The sequence below is a fragment of the Colobus angolensis genome, unplaced genomic scaffold, assembly GCF_000951035.1.
Source record: "Colobus angolensis palliatus isolate OR3802 unplaced genomic scaffold, Cang.pa_1.0 Scaffold38, whole genome shotgun sequence".
NCBI classification, from domain to species: Eukaryota; Metazoa; Chordata; class Mammalia; order Primates; family Cercopithecidae; genus Colobus; species Colobus angolensis.
Window position 1 is genome coordinate 1,707,068 of NW_012117154.1, and position 19,172 is coordinate 1,726,239.

The 19,172-nt window shown below is 42.9% G+C and overlaps 1 protein-coding gene and 1 long non-coding RNA gene across 3 annotated transcripts in view; both read left to right on the forward strand.

The window, feature by feature from the left end:
• LOC105520353 overlaps positions 1 to 5,276 on the forward strand; it is a 32,102-nt gene extending 26,826 nt beyond the window's left edge. The window contains exons 3-4 of the long non-coding RNA XR_001003119.1: positions 3,229 to 3,325; positions 5,069 to 5,276. This is a non-coding gene — a long non-coding RNA (uncharacterized LOC105520353). The remainder of the gene's footprint in view (positions 1 to 3,228; positions 3,326 to 5,068) is intronic.
• A 581-nt stretch (positions 5,277 to 5,857) lies between these two features.
• Positions 5,858 to 19,172, forward strand: part of KCNJ15 (potassium channel, inwardly rectifying subfamily J, member 15) — a 142,447-nt gene continuing 129,132 nt past the window's right edge. For both annotated transcript variants that reach the window (XM_011954017.1, XM_011954025.1), the window contains exon 1: positions 5,858 to 5,909. The gene's annotated coding sequence lies outside the window, so the exon portion shown is untranslated. The remainder of the gene's footprint in view (positions 5,910 to 19,172) is intronic.

Consider the following 19,172-nt stretch of genomic DNA (forward strand, 5'->3'; position numbering starts at 1 on the left):
CAATCTGTGACTTTCAACAAACAATTGCTACCCTCGAAGCCTTGGTCTCCTGAATTGCAGAATGAAAGAATGACCCTGGATCCTGTTTCTAGGTTCCTTTGTACTTTCAAAATCTTTAAGAATCTTTTGTTGTTGTTGTTGACAAAAGGATTTAAAGAGTAGGGACAAGTGACCATCCCTAAGTGGTGAAAAGAGAAGTTAACCCAAGAGATACATAAAGTGGGGAAGCAGCAGAGTTAGAATTGGAGAAAGCAGGGAGTGAAGTTGAGGGGTGCCACGTTCCCTATAGATAACTCTTGAAGGGTCGGTTTCTCTTCTGTAAAATAGAGACCATAGCTCAGAGGTTTGTTATAAGGGTTAAATGAGATAATGCATAAAACATGCTTCCAGGAATAAAGAATCATGGAAGTGAATAAGGAAGAAAGGAGATGGAGGAAGAGGAGGGAGAGAAAATGACTTAGAAAATGTGTGATTAACTAAGTAATTAATCCTCCCAAAGCTTTCACATTCAGCCAAAGCATATTTGTGCATACAAGTCTCATTTGTCTACCTTGGAATAATCCATTTTGTGAGTTATTCATAGAAGATGAGTGAACTCAGCCCGGTTTTCTAATAACTCTGCTGCCTTCTTGTTCACCTGTTTTCTGACCAGGAGGCATGGAACTCAAGTTTTCATCAGCCTAAGCCCAACCACATTTTGGAGGCATGTCTGCATCACAAATTATCTTGGGTTTTCAAAAATCAAAAATAAACCACTTTACCAAAAATTCAATCCCACTCTATCACTTTGGTTTCTCTGTGCCTTGTGCACCATTATTGGCATGAGGAGTTGTGAGCTAACTGTGCCACATTTTCAGGAGCCTTCGTGTCATCCTGTTTCAGCCCTTGACAGGTGCTCCTGCGGGGTTCTCCAGCTTTTCTTTTGATTTCCCCAGGATATTATCATTATGGCTGGTCAAGGGAGGGGACATCCTGAGAAAATCAGCTAACAGTTCCACCTGGAAAATTCAAGCTCTCTGATTAGAGGGGCAAGAAATCAAATTAATATGTATTTAAGCACTTTTTATAGTGCTATGTGCTATGTGCTAGGTGCACATAGTTCCTAGGTAATGGGATTCAGCAGCCAACTAGCTGACTACGTCCTCTTGGAGCTAACATTTTAGTGGAGAATGTCGATAACCCCCAAAAAAATTAATAAAGAAGAGATAAAATTTTCGATAGTGAGATGTATTATGAAGAAAAATAAAAGCAGGGTAGAAGGGGCAGTGAAAGTGATGGGGTGGTCTGGAAAGGTTGATCTGAGGAGGTGATTTTTGAGATCTGAATGAAGTGGGAGAACAAGCCATGGGGAGGGATAGAGAAAGAGCAATGCAGGCACAGAAAATATTAAATACACAGTGGGTGGGAACTAACAATTAACTTGGCAAATGCAGCTGGAACAGGGTAACAGGTGAAGGACAGAGCCCATTCAGGTAGGCAAAGGTTGGAGTTTCAAGATCTTGTAGGCTAAAGTAAGGGGTTTGGATCTTATCAGAATTAAGATGGTATTATTAAAAAGATTTAAGATGCATATTAAAAAGATTACTCTGACTAATACATTGATAGCAGACTGTCATGGGACCAGAGTGGAGTAAATAACTGGAACTGTTTAGGAGAGAGAAGACCATGCATTTCACTAGAGTAATTACAGCACGGGTAGCTTAGAAGAATGGGATTCAATACATATTTTGGAGAAAAATCCAGCCTGACTTTTTGCTGTGTTTAATGTGGGACGTAAAGGGAAAGAAGGAGTCAAGGATGACTGCTAGGTTTCTGTTTTTTAGCGACTGGGTAAATGGTTAACTGAGGAGATGAGGTACTGTATCAGTGAGAACTCATTCAGGAAAAAAGGAACCACTCCAAGTATGTTAAGTATGAAGAGGTTTCATACAGGCAATCAAGTGCTTTCAAAAGCATTGGATTAGCTGAGGAAACACAGGTTAGAGAAGATGCCCAGTAGTACTTAGTTCTGCTGTCACTGCTTGGGCCAGTGAATTCAGAAGTTGTTGCTGCCACTCAGATTAGGAAAGTGAAGGAAACTAGTGGTGTCCCACAGCACTGAGAAGAGTAACTGGAATGGATCACCCAGAGGCCACCACAAAAACTCATGTCTGCCAAAGCTTTCATGTCCTACATTGATGCATGGGGAAGAAGAGTATGTTCTGCACTCTTTCATCTTTGAAATCTCTCACTAGTGCACCTCATTAGCAGAATATAGCTGCAACCAGAAACTGAAAGGCAGAAGAGTCTGACAGAAAGTTTCCAGCCTTTCAGCTGACTGTTGCAAAAGAAAGCATATAACGCAGGACAGAGGAGAGCAATAGAATCTTGTAGACTAAGGAGAAGATAATAAAATATTTGGATTGTCATGTTATAAATCTGTGTGTCTATCGGACACCCAAGCAGAAGTGTCAAGAAGGAAGTAGAATACACAAGTCTAGGAATCATAGGGAAGGTCAAGGATGGAAATATAACTTGGGGAGCCATTAGAACATAAATGGTAATTAAAGGCATGCAACTGGAGAGTATTACCTAAGGAATAAGTGTAGATAGAGAAGGGTCCTAGAACTGAGCCCTATATGCTTCTGGAAAAACTTGGACATTGGGGAAATCAGGAAGTGCTTCTAGGGTTAAAAGGATTGAAGGCGGCACACGGTGGCTCACGCCTGTAATACCAGCACTTTGGGAGGCTGAGGCGGGTAGATTACTGGAGATCAGGAGTTCAAGACCAGCCTGGCCAACATGGTGAAACCCCATCTCTACTAAATACAAAATTAGCCAGGCATGGTGGCATACACCTATAATCCCTGTTACTTGGGAGACTGAGGCAGGAGATTGACTTGAACCCTGGAGGCGGAGGTTGCAGTGAGCCGAGACCGTGCCATTGCACTCCAGCCTGGGAAAAGAACAAAACTCCATCTGAAAAAAAAAAAGATTGAGGTTGAGACTGGTACCTGACAGAAGCTCAGACAAATGGCTTACATATTGCAGTCAAGACTATAAGAAGGCTTAGAGGTCAGGAAGAAGAGGAGATGCTAGCCAATGCAACTGACAGGGTAGGAGAATAATCTACACAGTATGGTCCTCTGAAAGTCAAATGTCAAATACTGATGAGAGTTGTGTTTTGTTTTTGTTTTTGCTTTTGTTTTTGTTTTTGTTGTTTTGAGACAGTCTCTTTCTGTCACCTAGGCTGGAGTGCAGGGATGTAATCACGGATCACTGCAGCCTCCACCTCCCAGTTCAAGAAATTCTCATGCCTCAGCCTCCTGAGCAGCTGGGATTACAGGTGTGTGCCACCATGCCTGGCCTGATGAGAGTTTTTGTTTTTGTTTTTTAAATGAAATTAAATTAAATTTTGCATTCTGGGATACATGTGAAGGATGTGCAGGTGTGTTACATAGGTAAACGTGTGCCATGGTGGTTTGCTACACCTATCAACCCATCACCTAGGTATTAAGCCCAGCATGCATTAGCTATTTATCCTGATGCTCTCCTGCCTTTCAGCCCCTCGCTGACAGACCCCAGTGTGTGTGGTTCCCCTCTCTGCGTCCATATATTCTCATTGTTTAGTTCCCACTTATAAGTGAGAACATATGGTGTTTGGTTTTCTGTTCTTGTATTAGTTTTCTGAGGATGATGGCATCCAGCTGCATCTTTTATATGGCTTCATAATATTCCATGGTATATATGTACCACACTTTCTTTATCTAGTCTATCATTGATGGGCATTTGGGTTGATTCCATGTCTTTGCTGTTGTGAATAGTGCTGCAGCATACATACACATGCATGTATCTTTATAATAGATTAATTTCTATTCCTTTGGGTACATGCTCAGTAGTGGGATTGCTGGGTCAAATGGTATTTCTGGTTCTAGGTCTTGGAGGAATTGCCACACTGTCTTCCACAATGGTTGAACTAATTTACTTTCCCACCAACAGTGTAAAAGCATTCCTATTTCTCCACAGCCTTGCCAGCATCTGTTGTTTCTTGACTTTTTAATAATGGTCATTCTGACTGGCATGCGATGGTGTCTCATTGTGGTTTTGCTTTGCATGTCTCTAATGATCAGTGATGAGAGTATTTAACAAGATGGAGTATGAGAGTTCAACACTGTATTTGGCCAGATGGAAGCTGTAGGAAACCTTAAGCAGAGTAGTCTTCAAAATCTTGAATGAAGTGGATGGAGGTAGGGATAGAGAATGTGCAGTGAGCAAATAGAGAATTTACAGAATTATTTGGTCTCATTGTGATGTAATATCAGGAGAGCAGAAAAAAAGAGCAGCAGTTGGAAATGATGTAGAATCTGGGGAGAGACCTTTTAAAGAAATGTGATATCAAGGCTTGTCTGTGTGCTGAGAATGATGTGTGATCTTGGAAGTCAGCTTGAGAATGGAGCAGTCAAGACACAAATTGGTTGGCAGGTCATGATCAACATGAGAGGAATCTCTATCCTGCTTCCAGGCTATCCTTGGCACTGTTATTTTTAAAAAAATCATGCACTGACTTTGCTTTCAAAGGAATTACTGGACAGTCAAAATATACACACATGCAAAAATTGAGGAGCAATTTCCCATAAAATGTAAGCAAGAATAATAGTTATTTTATGTTATTTCTGTAAGTGTTAGTGGCAGTAAGTAAAGAATGAATTGTAAAATTGTGACAGGGAAGGTAGAGGAGTGCTTTTTGAAACCTGTTTTCCATTAGATCTTAAAGAAAGTTGAGAACATAAATTTGTGGAGAAGTGAGGGTGAGTATTCTTAAGGGAGGTGGAAGCAAGATTTAATAACAGTGCAGAACAAGGAATCAGCAAAGCCTGTTGAAAACGTCAGAAAACTTAGGGGAAGCTGGAGTGGAGGGTTAGAGTTGGGAGACCTGAGTGAGGGTCTTGGCTTTCACTCAGTGGGCAGTTGGGACCCACCTAATGTGGAATAACCGTGGGGTTCTGGAATGGGCTGATACAGTGACATATCGCCCATATTAGTGGATCCATGAATCATTTTCTACAAAGTCATCTTGTTTGGTTTTCAGACAAACCTTGGAAATCAAGAAAGTTCTGGAATGATGAAGCTGTTCATGCCGAGACCTAAAGTGCTGGCCCAGTATGAGTCCATTCAGTTCATGCCGTGGCAATTTTCTTGGAGCTCCTTTTTATTGTTAGTTCTCATTTGTTTCCATATTTAGTGAACATACATTTAATTGCAAAGCTGTCATTAATAAAAATTCTTACAGTACCTCACTGCACAAACATCTTTCATGTGTGCTAGGCATTTTCAAAAGTGGAATCATTCTGCATCTGATTTGTATCATCTTATTTAAACCAAGACGGTATTGGCCATACTGTCTACCAAAACAGGCTGTAAGAAATTACAGTAATTTTTGCAGCTATAGAGTAATTTTTGTAGCTATAGAGTAATTTTTGCAGCTATATACTCTGTATACTCTATATATAGAGATAGAGCTATCTCTTCTGGGTTTCCAGAAAGTGTTCTGCTCTATGTGATTTTAAGAAAACAGGCACATTGGTGGGAGGATAGTAGTTGGGAAATGCTTCTAGGATTAAGAGGATTGAAGTTGAGACTGGAGGTGAGCTTAAAGGAATGGCTGATGTATCCCATCAAGACGTCATAGTGTCATTAGAATGACCATGTTCTCTTGTGAATCCTCACCAATGGTATAGAATCCTTTGATTTCAATTCCTACCACTCTGGGAAACCCCAAGGCTTGTGCTCCTGGTGCACAGCCCATTTCAAGTATGTTGAAGCATGCCTCCTTGTGGGAATGCTGGATTCCCAGCCCAGTGAGGTAATGACCAAGCAGCGTCCTCAGAGGAAGGATGGCTGTGCAGCGTGGTGAAGGACTCAATGAGAAGGTAATTGATGCTTCACCTTTTCTTGTTTTCTGTAAAGTAGAGGAATATGACTCCTCCACCCTGGTTTTTTTTTTTTTTTTTTTTCAAGCAATCAAAATTATTTAAGCTTCTTGGAGGATGGGATTTTCTAGAAACTGTGAAATTTTTAGGAGTGGTTGGGGTCTGAGCAATCCAGAGAAATATAGATGCAAGCTCAGGGGAAAAGATGAGAGGTGCTAAGGAAGAGGCAGAATAGTCCTATAAAGAAAAGGCACACACATACACGCATACACACACTGAGACTCATACAAATCTTGTTAAAAAACATTACAGCAAGCTGGAGTTCTTAAATCCCCAGTGCATGGAGCTTTGGGAGGGTAATTCTGTTAACTTACAGAGAAAGGGTAGTCCTCTGTAATGAATGCAGTTCTTGTGCATACTCAGCTACTGTGCTCTAATGATGTTTTACTGAGGTTGAGGATCTGTTAGACAAAATATGCTGATCTTCTGTACCCTGGGAACTTTCTCCAAGTGAGGTCACACTGCTGCCCAACTCAGTTCTGTGACTGCTCTGATGATGCGATTTTATTCCATGTCCAGTGATTTAGAAAACACAGAGTTTTGAGTTTGAGTTCTTTCTCATGAATCTGTTAGTGATTGTGGTGGGTTTCATTGATTTCTTCCTAATGATTTGTCTTCTCTTTAAGACTGGTGCTATTTGCGGTTTAGTGATATGTACTTGTAAGGATATGGGTCTGATATTTGGCCCATCAGCCAGGTCGTCTGCAGTTTGGGATTCTTAGTAATCTAAGATCCAATGTCTGACCCCTTCTCCTTCTTGCCTCATTCTGTACATGCTGTTTAGTTACAGGATGAGCTTGGTCCCTAAACATTCCAACAGTCACTGGACTTTCAAAAAATGTAACTGAATGAAAGACAGATCTTTCATGTGCAGATTTGCCTGCTCTAGAACACAGAGTTGAAAATACCTCTCATTACCTCCTTAAAATTACATGCTTGGCCTCCTTTGAAGCCATGGTATAGCTTTTCAAGCCAGTTGCCCTGTGCTGTGAGAGGGTCAGTACCTTTCTGAAGACGGTTCTCACTACTGTTACACCTTGTGCTGTTGAAAGCAGCAGGAGCTCTGCGTGTGTGTGCAATTTCTCTGTAGCTGCCCACGGCAGTGCCCTGTATCCTGTGGTTGCTCAGGGGGGCTCTTGGGCAGGAGATGCCTGCAGATCGGCTTTGTAGTGACCTCCACCATCCTGGTCCCAGCCATTTTTTCCTTGACACCATCCAGGCCGAGCTTAATGCAGCAAGGACCAAGATGTCCTCATCCTCAAGCATGCCTGCCTCATGAGAATAGAGTGAAGCTGGCTCATTTCCAGCATTTTCTTTCTGAAATTAAATTTTCTTATGGCAGTAGGTTTACTATGACTCTAGGCAAAACCCTAGGGTTTTACACAAATCATTTATCATTTGGACGTAATTCTCACCATTTAAGCCCCTCTGGTTTCTGCATTATTGAATGAAACATTGTGGCCTTCACCCTTCCATCAGGATGGATTGGGTGAAGGGTCTTATCTAAAATTCCCAGTGTGCTCTAATTGTCAATCAACAATTCAAATCAAACAAGTGACCTCCACTACCTACAGGATAGACTTGGTGCAAGTCTAGTTTTAGTGTGAAAAGCAATTTCCATATGGACATAGACCATAAAGGGGGCTTCTATAAGGGTCTGAGCAATAGCTCATTGTATGTGACTAGCAAAGTGGGGAGAAAAAACAAAGAAATCTCCCTATGGGTGCAGTGTTTTTGGTTTTATAGAAAGAGAGAAAAACAACTCTTTGAATCAAATCATCAGGCACAAAAAACAAATGCTGCCAGAGTAATTATTCCTGAAAAAAACTCAGTCCTGAGGGCTCTCCATGCCATAGGTTTCCTGGTGCCACCTGCAGCTCATCCCAAGAAGGGGTTGGAGACGCATCAGGAGCCTTCGGCAAAGGGGAAACACCCTGCAGTGGGGCTGAGTTGACAAAGAAGCACCCCCAGAGGAATGAGAGGTGCAGCTTCTCTCCCTTTCCTCCTTGCCATGTGCTGAGAGCCCCTGACCCCAGGATCTTTCTGCAGTCCTTCCCCTCAGGTTGCTTAGACAAGGAACTTAACTGCACTTCAACCACTGAACAGTAGAATGGGGTCCTAATTGTAACCCTGTCATGGATTTTGAAGGATTTAATGAGACAATCCATGGGAAATGCTAAGCACTCAGTATGCCCCCAAGTCAGTGGAGTTGCTTCCATTCCCAGCCTCGGTCTTCAGTCCCTGGTCACCTCACAAGCAACTAGGAACTCAACACTAATTCAAGGCACAGATCTGATTGCAGGGGCCTCCCAGACGCAGGAAAGTCCTCTTGGCCACTAGGGGGCACCAACTACATGGGAAAGAAGGATTGAATTTCGAGGACTCAGTCCACTGCCCTGCAATGTAAATCCTGTAACTCATTTAATTTTCTTGGAGCAAAGTTTGGGAATGGTTGATGCAGATGGTGTTATTTCTGCTTGGGAAGGTGGTTACACTTACATGTCAAATGAAACTTTTCTTAGCTCCTCCCTGTGACTCACCAGCTCCAGCTATTATGCACTCATACTTTTAAAGATTTCGGCTCAGCCCCTTTTACTTTCAGTCCTCTTTCTTCTGTATTCTCCAATGCCTGGGAAAATAGACAATATCCTCAGTTATGTGGAAGAGAAAGAAGAGTTATGTAGAAGAAAGAAGCGTCCTTACTATGAAATGTTTCTGACTTTTTGAGCCAACTACATCTGGATCAGATTTTTCCATCTATAGTCATATCTTTTCATAGCCTTTTAAACCTGGCTCATGAGAGGACAGAGAGAGTGCAATGTCCCTGAGATATCTAGGAAACCATGGAGAATTTCTTATCAGAATTAACCTTTATTGTATTTGAAAGTAACCTAGATCCTAGGAAGCATGAGATGCCATGGGCTTCCCAGAACCCATAGCAGGTGAGAAAGAACTGGAATACAGGGTGATGTGTGATGAATTGAACTGCTTTTTCCAGAACACAGAATACAACCAAGGTATGAAAGCTGTTCCCCAGAGGGGAAAAATGTACAGTGGCCAGTGAGGGTGCATCCAAGAGCCTGTGGGCTTTCTTGGGCATTGATGAAACCAATATGCCAGGCATCACCTGCTTGAGAATTACTGGAGATGTTTGTCAAACCCCCAGGTTTTGAGCCCTAGCTCAGAGCTCTGAAATTAGACTATCTTGATGTACATCTCAGAAATATGCAACTACTTTGAGGTACTACTCAGAAATATGCAACTACTTCCTAAAATTTAAGAACAGTTGTTCTAGAAGATAATAATTCTACCTCCACTGACATTGGAAATACATGTAAGGATAGCTCTGCATGTACTTTGTCACAGCAAGTTGACATTTTCTTGAATCACTGAAAGGAATTATTGCTGTAAAAAATCCAATCCAACAATAAAGCCCAAGAAGATCAGAACTGTTCATCCAGAAACTCTTCATGTCCCAGAATCGCACATGGTGTCCGGCACACCTGCTGGAGTGGATTCCTGTGGTCGGTGACCCCCCAGTTTGTGTGCCAACAGGACTTAGAGCTGCAGGCAGTGTAGTTGCCACATGGTATCTCAATGTCAAGGATCAGCCGTTCCAAGAAGCCAAGAGGGTGCAGGTTGGCAGTAGTGGGGTGGGGGGATCTGGTTGCAAGATGGTATCATGGAGCCTTTCTGTGGCATTGAAGGAACAAAGACACAAGAGCACAAAATACATGGCACTTTTGTGCTGCTGGCACTGTTTCTACATTGAATGACCTCCCCAGGAAATCCCCACTGAAACACAAGGTTAGTTCTGCCAGATTAAAACAAGATAATTCCAATGAGTTTATCAGGAAGTGGAAGTGGAGAGCTACATTGGAAATCTGTTTTCAGACATCCTGTGTCCATTTCTGTTTCTGGAAACCACTTCTAGATGAACCTTGGACTCAGTTCATCTTCCCTTTGCTCTACATTCTCTGATGTCCAAGCAATAAAACAAACAGGCCTACATGGGTTCATTTGATAGACATGGTGCCTTGCTCACCCATCTCTTCAGCCTCTCTCTCCAGTCATGCAGATAGTGCTTTCCTGAGGAGTAGCAGTGAGGAGATGGGAGAAAGTAGATTATCTGTTTCTTAACTGGCTCTTTACCTCTCAAATAACCTTCCTCTTTGGGGCATTTTTGCACAATTCTCTCTAGATTGAATGCATTGAGGGCAAAATAACCCCAAACTGATTGCTGCGGTTATTATTGTTCTCCTCCTCCTCGTCCTCCTCATTTTCTCCTCCTCTGCCTCCTCCAACTTCTCCTTCTACTCCTCCTGCTCCTTCTCCTTCTTCTTCATCTCTGTCTTTGTCTTCTCTTCTTCCTCCTGATTTTTTGTTAACTCAACTGTGTGATGATTTCTTCTTTTACAACAATTTTATTGTCATAGTTTACAAATTTTCAATGAAATATAAACCCTAAAATTTAAAATATTGCTCTAATAATTTTTAAAAATAGAGTCATTTTTAAGTGCAAAGGGCCATATTATTCAAATTCAATTTTGAAGTTTATGTCTGTACCTTTCCTGGGTTTAGGGGCCATTTTAAAATGTGGTAATTATGACAATATCTGATGGTACCAGTGGCCACTTCAATAGCTGTTAGCTGCAAATTCAACAAGTATAGGATACCTGTCTCCTTCTTGGGACTTTCATGGCATACCCCTTTTCCCAATAATGCTGTGAGGTTCAGAGAGACTGAATAACTATCAAAAATCATGTAAAAAAGATATATGACAGAGTTAGTATTTGAACACAGTTTTCAAACTCCCAGGTATTCCCTGCAAAGAGAAGGTATGAGGAACAACCCTCTTTGTCTCTGTGACCCCACAGCAGCCTCTGGGCCCCCATTTTCTGATTCTTCCTCCTGTTCCTTTTTGTCTTTGATCTGCTTCTATTTCTCCTCTCCTTTTTCCTCTTGTCTTTTGTCTGGTCCATGACAATCATGCTCTCCAGGATGAAGAACCTGTGATCCCTTGATTGTTGACAACCTGAGAACATTTCTTGCCCCACCCAAGGCAGAAGGAAATGACACAAAGAAAAACATTTTATTCATTGGGTGAAATGGGACTGTTTTTGAGCTGCTTTGTTCAACATCAGTGAAGCTGCTCAATAAAGAGAAGAGGAAACCTGGCATAAAAGAAGAAACTGGGCTTCAGCTTTGCATGCATATGCATGTTTATTTCAGCACTATTCATGGTAGCAAAGACATAGAATAAACCTAGATGTCCATCAATGGTGGATTGGATAAAGAAAATGCGGTACAGTACACCATGGAATACTATGAAGCCATGATAAAAGAACAAAATTATGTCCTTTGCACCAACATGGGTGCAGCTGGAGGCTATTCTCCTAAGTGAATTAGTGCAGAAACAGAAAACCAAATACCACATGTTCTTACTTATAAATGAGAGCTAAACATTGGGTACACATGACAGAAAAAACAGACACTGGGGACTCCAAACATGGGGAGAGAGGGAGGAGAGTAAGGACTGATAAACTACCAATTGACTACTATGTTTACTTTGTGGGTGACGTGTTCAATTGAAGCCAAAACCTTAGCATCATGCAATATATCCATGTAACAAATCTGCACATGTACCCCCAGAACTAAGATTTAAAAAAATAAAATAAGAAATATTTCCTCCCAGAGACAATGTCCTAACTTGGTTTTATCAGAGTCAGTTCTTCCTGATGGGAGATAATAAATAATGGCATCTTATCCAGAAGACTTCATCGAGTACCTGAAGTTTACTGTGGGAACATCTGGGCTGTAGGCCCTCCTTCCAAGGAGCTCTGGGATCAACTTCTGATACTGAGAAGCATGAAGTTTGAATTCAACTTTAGCCTTGTTATGCTTGTGTGTGCGCTTCCACACTTACTGTTAAGGGATTCGCGAGTGGCTGAGGAGAGGAGACACAGAAGACTCCCTTTCTTTGTAATGTACAAAAAACCATAGAGAATCAGTAAATGCAGATGAACGGGAATATGAAGCACTTACTGTCCTTATGGTTCAGAGGTTTTAGAACAGGCACATCCACCTTTACTCAGCCACAACCCAGAAGACTGGAATTCAGAGGCACACTCGACCTCTAAGCCTGCCTTTCTCATCATGCTGTCTCACACTTCTCCCTGGATAAATAAAGGCAACCTGTGCCCTGGCCTTGATAATGATACTGGGGACAAAGTCAAGCTCCGACAGTGTTGGGACAGTCTCCGGAGTCCGCCTGGGCCCTGGCACCTGTAACGAACGGCCTGGCTGGTCCTTAGGCCAGGCCACCTTGCCTGACTGCTTTCTGGTTTCTTTCCCTCCTGGGCCATCTGTTTTTCACCTGCCTGATGGCTGCAGTCTGCTTTCCATCTGGTCATCATTTCAAAAACATGGGAAGCAGAATATGACAAATGGTGATAAATGGAAAGCAAAGAGTCACAAAGGTTTCAGCGTTGATCATCAACAGATTTACCAGCAATTATAAAATTTGGCTCCTTCTTATTCATTTTCATCTGTATGCCAAAAGCAATCGATTGTATTAAAGACCCTCATTCTTTGTATATTTTACTTGCCAAGTCAGTTGGAGTCCAGATGGTGACACTGACCTTTGCAGAGTTCCTCATTCTTCCCAGGAAATGTATATTCGAGGAAAAGTCAAGCCTCTTACCACTTTAGTGGTACCACTAAGAGGGTAGTTGGGCAACTTGGATTCTTTTAAATGCACACACACACACACACACACACACACACACACACCCCAAGCCTGGAACATGCTGCTTGCTCTTATCATCAGAGTGTTATTATTTTGGGCTGACTGGAAAACAAAAGCTCCAAGTTAGAAAGCAATCTGTTCCACCCCTGCCCCCTCACCCTCCCTGAAGCCATTCGGCTCTAGTGCCACTTTCTCCTCTTCAGACACACACCAGGTTGGAGCCCATTAAATTGCGTTGGCACTGACTGGACCTCACAGAGGTCCGTGTTCTGTGCCCCTCCAGGCACCTTCATTGGCTTTTGCATGCTTTCCTTGCTGCTCCGAGTTCACCAAATGCTGTGATAAATCCTTGTAAGGTCACAAGAGTGCAACAATGAGGAAAAAAAAAGCCATGATCCTAAAACTGAACCACATTCCTACATTATCGGGATTTTTCCATTTTCCGGTGAGAGTGGAATAGTGAAGACTTTCTGCTCCGGAGCCTGGTTCCTTTCCATGGATCTTAACAACAGGGGGAAACAGCAGACCCTGCACCTGCAGGAGGGAGAGGGTCTGGGGAAAGATAAAGCTGGAATTAACCTCATGCTACTAATTATAAAGAATGATTGGAAGGATCAATAACACCCAAATTAGCTATTTGCCAAACACTGCATATCGATCAACTGATAACCACGCTCTTATTATTGAAATAATTTGTGTTTTCATAAATCCAGTTCTAATTCAAGAGGACGCCATTTCCTGTGAACTCCATCAGATTACAGCTCTCCAGGCACAAGGGGTCACTGGCTAAGGATCAAAGCACATGTCTAGATTTCCTCCTTCTCGCTTTTCTTCTTGGTTGCTTATGGATGCAAAATGCTCTTTCCCTCCTTCTCCATTCTGTGGCTTTGGGGATTTAGAAGAACAAGAGTTAAATCCTTACTTTGTGTCAGAGTCCGTAACAAAGGCTTCACACATCTTAACATGTTGAGTCCTCAGACCAAAGGCATGAAGATGGATATACTATTATCATCCCCATTTTACATATGAGGGCATCAAGGCATAGATAGGTTAACTTGCCCAGTGTCACAGGCTAGTATGTGTGGATTTGAACCAAGGCCATGGAGCTCCGGGATTTGTGCTCCTAAACATGTTGCTGTGGTCCCCCTCAGAATGTAGAGCAAAGTCACCCCCTCGGCTGGGGGTGACTTTGCATTTGGCAGGGGCCTCTACTTTAGCACTGTCTGGAGACATTGTTGGTTGTCACAGGTGGAGAAGCACTCCTGGAATCTCGTGAGTGGAGGCCAGGCTGGAGATGCTGCTCAACATCCTCTAATGTACAGGGCAACTCCCCTCAGCATAGAACTTTCCTCCCTCAAATATCAATAATGCTGACATTGAAAAAACCCTGATGAAAAGAAAACACTGGACACATACACACAAATGTATACAGATGTATAAATAGTAAATCAATCAATCAATCAATCTCTGTTGATCCACCTATCTAGCTAGCTACCTGTATCTTCTTCCTGCTCCCAGAACACAGCTAGAAGGTTTACTCTTTTGAAAGGGCCTTTATAGTATTCACTATTTTGAAAGCTTTTAGTAGTAATTTTCATATAAGAGTTATAGAGCAAAGTGATTTACAAGTTATTGTTCCTTGGAAATATAATGGTGTATGTGTGTGGTGGGAGTGGCTCCAACTTTAGTTCCTGTGGACTTTCCCTTTGGCTGTGGAAAGTCCAGGTCATTCCCTAAGACCTTGTACCTGTGATTTTGTCTCCACTTGGCCTTTGAGAAAAATTCTGGGTCAGGACAGGTCATCTGGCCAAGGCCAAGTTCTCATAGTCATTCTAATTGTAATTACATCCAGCTTACATTACACATTATGTTAATATCACACTCCATCATGTTACAGCAATATACATTATGTAATATGTTAATAGACATTACCTATTCTGTTATTAGCACATTACATTAATACACCTTATATTAACACACATTAAATATTACATCAATACACAGTACATGCTACATTGACAGCACATTACAAATTACATTAATAATACATTGCAAATTACACTAGTACGTACTACGTATCACAGTAATGCACACTACCTGTCACATTAGTAACACCTTCCATATTACATGATGAACACATTACATCTTATATTTATACACATTGTATGTTATATTCATAATGCACTCGATATTATATAACACATTACATCCACAACATATTGCATATTTGCATAATACATATTGCATACATATTAAATATTATATATTATGTATTACATATTACATTAATAACACATTCCATATTACATGTTTAACACATTACACATTATATTAATATGTACATCCTGATGCCTGGTTGAAGGAAGCTCATTCTTTCTGGAGTCCCCAACTCTAATATTCCTGGTCACCTCCAGTCCTGGTTGTCACCTGCAGCTGATCTAGACAACGCTGGTTTCTCAAAGAGCTGACAGTTCCCGGCCGGGCGCAGTGGCTCACACCTGTAATCCCAGCCCTTTGGGAGGCCGAGGAGGGCGGATCACAAGGTCAGGAGATCGAGACCATCCTGGCCAACACGGTGAAACCCTGTCTCTACTAAAAATACAAAAAAATTAGCCGGGCGTGGTGGTGGGCGCCTATAGTCCCAGCTGAGGCTGAGGCAGGAGAATGGCGTGAACCCAGGAGGCAGAGCTTGCAGTGAGTGGGGATCGTGCCACTGCACTCCAGCCTGGGCAACAGAGTGAGACTCCATCTCAAAAAAAAAAAAAAAAAACTGACAGTTCCCCCAAGGGCAGCTCCCTCCCAGGCCAGCACAGGCCCCTTGGCTGCCTGGAAAGCTCTCCATGTTCTTCACCCCAGCTTGCTTCATGGCCCACAGACATCCCCTTTGTGCTGTGCCTACCCAGTGGGGTCCTGGTTCTTTGGGGTCACCCCCACTGCTGCTCTACTGCAGCCCCCACGGATGACCAGGGAGATGGGTGAAGTGATGCTGGTACTTGACAACTCACAGGGCCCAGCGAGTCATTCCTCAGTGCTCATCAGCACCCACAAGTAACAGGCTCTGGCTGGGTGAAGGAGATGGTGCAGGTGAAGATCAAGACAGGGTCCCTGCTCTCCTGGAGCTTGGCTCTAGCAGGAGAGCGGAGTAGAGGTAAGACTTTAAGTAAAAGACCCATTGAAAACTTGGAATTAAGGATGATGTGCTGTTATATCTAGCTGTGAGGAAAAAGATCATTTGGTTTCAGTTCTTAGACCTGGGTGCTGGGCTCGGCGAAGCTTGCCCAACTCCTCTCTCCCTCCGGGTGAGTTCTGTCCTGAGGCCTCTCTTTCATTTGTTCCCCCTGCTGTGTGGTTTCTAGATGCATTGCCCATCCTTCGGAGAGCTCTGTGTGAATCCATAAAAGGTGCTTAAAGCTTTTCACTCCTTGAAGCCTCATCTATCTCATGAAAGCAATAAATATAAGTGGACATTTGGGAGGAGATGTTTGCTTTGCATGCTCAAAGCTGGATGGCTCATTTGGATGGAGACTGCCCCAGACATCCATGTAAATCCCCCATCTTAGCAGACAGCAAATTTCTGCAGCACAAACCATATTACGTTAATAACACATTACAAATTATACTGATACACACTACATATCACAATAATTCACATTACATTTTATATTAGTAACATCCTCCATATTACTTGATTAACTCATTACACCTTATATGAACTGGTTTGTGCTTCTTCCTACGTAAGCACCCTCTGTAATTCCATCAGGATCTCAAAGGTCTGGAGCTCAGGTTCAGCCACAGTATGTGCAATGCAATGAAATTAATGGTATTATGATAGTAATGATATGATAATATTAATGCAGGCTGTTGTGCAGTACACCTACTAAGGTTCTGGGAGGTAGAATCCATAAGATATGATATACACCTTATCCTTTATTTTCCTCCAAAGCACTGCCAAGTTCTATCATCACCATCATTTAACAGATGGTGAAAGAAAGACTCTAAAAAATAACTTGCCCCACTTTGGGAGGCTGAGGCGGGCAGATCACAAGTTCAGGAGATTGAGACCATCCTGGCTAACACAGTGAAACCCCGTCTCTACTAAAAATACAAAAAATTAGCTGAGCGTGGTCGTGGGCTCCTGTGGTCCCAGCTACTTGGGAGGCTCAGGCAGGAAAATGGCGTGAACCCAGGAGGCGGAGCTGGCAGTGAGCCGAGATCACACCACTGCACTCTAGCCTGGGAGGCAGAGTGAGACTCCACCTCTAAATAAATAAATAAATAAATAAATAAATAAATAATAAAAATAACTTGCCCAAGGCCAGTCAGTGAATTTGCTGCAAACTCTCGGTTTTTTCCCCGTGTCTTCCTTTTCTCTACTCCACATAGTATTTAAGTCATTACCTCCTGTTCACCCCACAGTGCTCAGCTTTGCCACCCCTCACTCACTGGAGCACCAGTGCTCAGGTCACCCACTATGCGTACCTTGCACATCCCGCCTCTGGCTGCACCCACAGGCTCGCGCTGGGCAGGGAAGGGCATCAGGCATTGTGCCCTTCCACAGCCAGGCTCATGGAGGGCTTTCTGAGCAGAGACTCTAATTCTGCCAGCAGACCTGGTAGAAGCCCCCAGGCTGCAGCCCTGCTCTGCCCACTTCCACTCCCGTGCATGTGGACATCCACATCCACAGTCCAGGTGACTGAATCCGCCTCCCAACTGCAGCATTTCAGAAGATGCTAAGTGCAGGACGAACCACACACTTCCTTCTCCAGACTGGGCCACTTTTGAGAGTAAAAGAGGCATTATTAATAACTGAGACAACAGGTGGATGCTGGACATATGTCATCCTTCCTCTTTGACAAACTCCTGTCACCTCTCACCAGCAGAGGAGGCTATGAGACCAGAAGACTTGGAAAGAAGCAGCAGACACTGATTGTTTCTAAGGGAGCTGGGTTGGATCCTGTTTTGTGTGGTTGGGAGGCTGGCACCTGGCAGTCCCCTCAGGCCAAGCGTGATGTAGTGGGGGCAGGTTATCTTCCCACTGCCTTAATGTCCTCAGGGTTGCCTTGGGGCCACTCTTCTTTTCATCAGGAAGGGAGCAGGACCACAGCTGGAAGGGAGCTGATGACCCTCAGCCTGTCATTTTGGTGCAATCCATGGTTTGACTGGCAAGGGAGTAAAGGGGACTGTTGCACCATTCTAGCCTGGCTGAGCCTTGTATCTCATCTCCCCACGTCTCTGTATCCGTGGGGCTAAATGGAGTTGTTTCCATGCTCCTTCTAGAAGCTTCTCCAGCACCAGCCTTCCCCCAAACCAGAACAAGAGCATTGATCTGTACCTAAGAGGAGCAGGAATCCGCAGAAACACAATGGAAGAAACTGACATGCCATCTAGTGGAAACAGAGAAAGCCTCAAATGAAAACCTCGGCCAAAATGATGCCACTCAACCAGTGTTCAGTGAATCAAGTTTCTGACAAAAGTCAGCTAAATCAAACACCTCTGTGTTTCACCCTTATTGATGGTAACCCGTTAAATGTGACTGCTGCTCAGAAAGCCAAGTAGAGAAAATATAATGGGGCTGCCATTGGCTCATTCCGAATCAGGCATTTCCTCCCAGGTCAGCATTTGGGGTCAGAATGTTGATTACATAATATTGTCGAAGGCAACAGAAAAGGACCATTGACTCACAGGGTGTTACAGCTGATAAAGGACTTCAGAATTAATCAACAAACATTTAGGCAACATTAACTAAAGGTCAAGAACTATTCTAACCACCTTATAAATATTTATTCACTTAATTCTCACAGCAGCCCTATATATAAGCACTAGCATTATCTCCACTTGACAGATAAGGAAACTGAGGCATGAAAAAGTTAAGAAACATACTCAAGGACACACAGCTGATAAGGCTTCACACCCATTTGGTCAGGTTCAGAAGCCACTGCACCATGCCCAGGGTCACAGAGCAAGGAGTCCAGCAGCATTTCCCTTACTGAGAGATGTAAATAACCGCAAACACTTAGGATGTTTAGTTTTATGACCCACAACCTCCTCCCCCACCTTCCCCAAAAGGTAAACTATTTTTTTTTTCTGGAACTTATCTAACATAAATCTACAAAGTAATGTTGTTTATGGGAAAGGCACGTTCGATTCAAGCTTATCCACCTTAAATTGCTTCTGCATAACCAACCTAGACGTATAGTTTCTTTCCTTTTACAGAATCACTTCTATTAGTTCTTTAGATGGATTTTTGCTTTTTTTCTCCTGAAAGTTAAAAGCAGGAACATATACTGTGATTTATTAGGTTTTTGCATCTGTGACAAGGAATGCAGTCCTGGAGAGGGTGGTAATTAGCTAATGCTCCTGGAATGCTGCTTCCTTCCCACCAGCCCCAGAGGTCAGCAGGCCAGGGGCAAAGGCAGCTTTGTCCTGCCCCTATGGGAGGTTGTGTTTCTAGACCC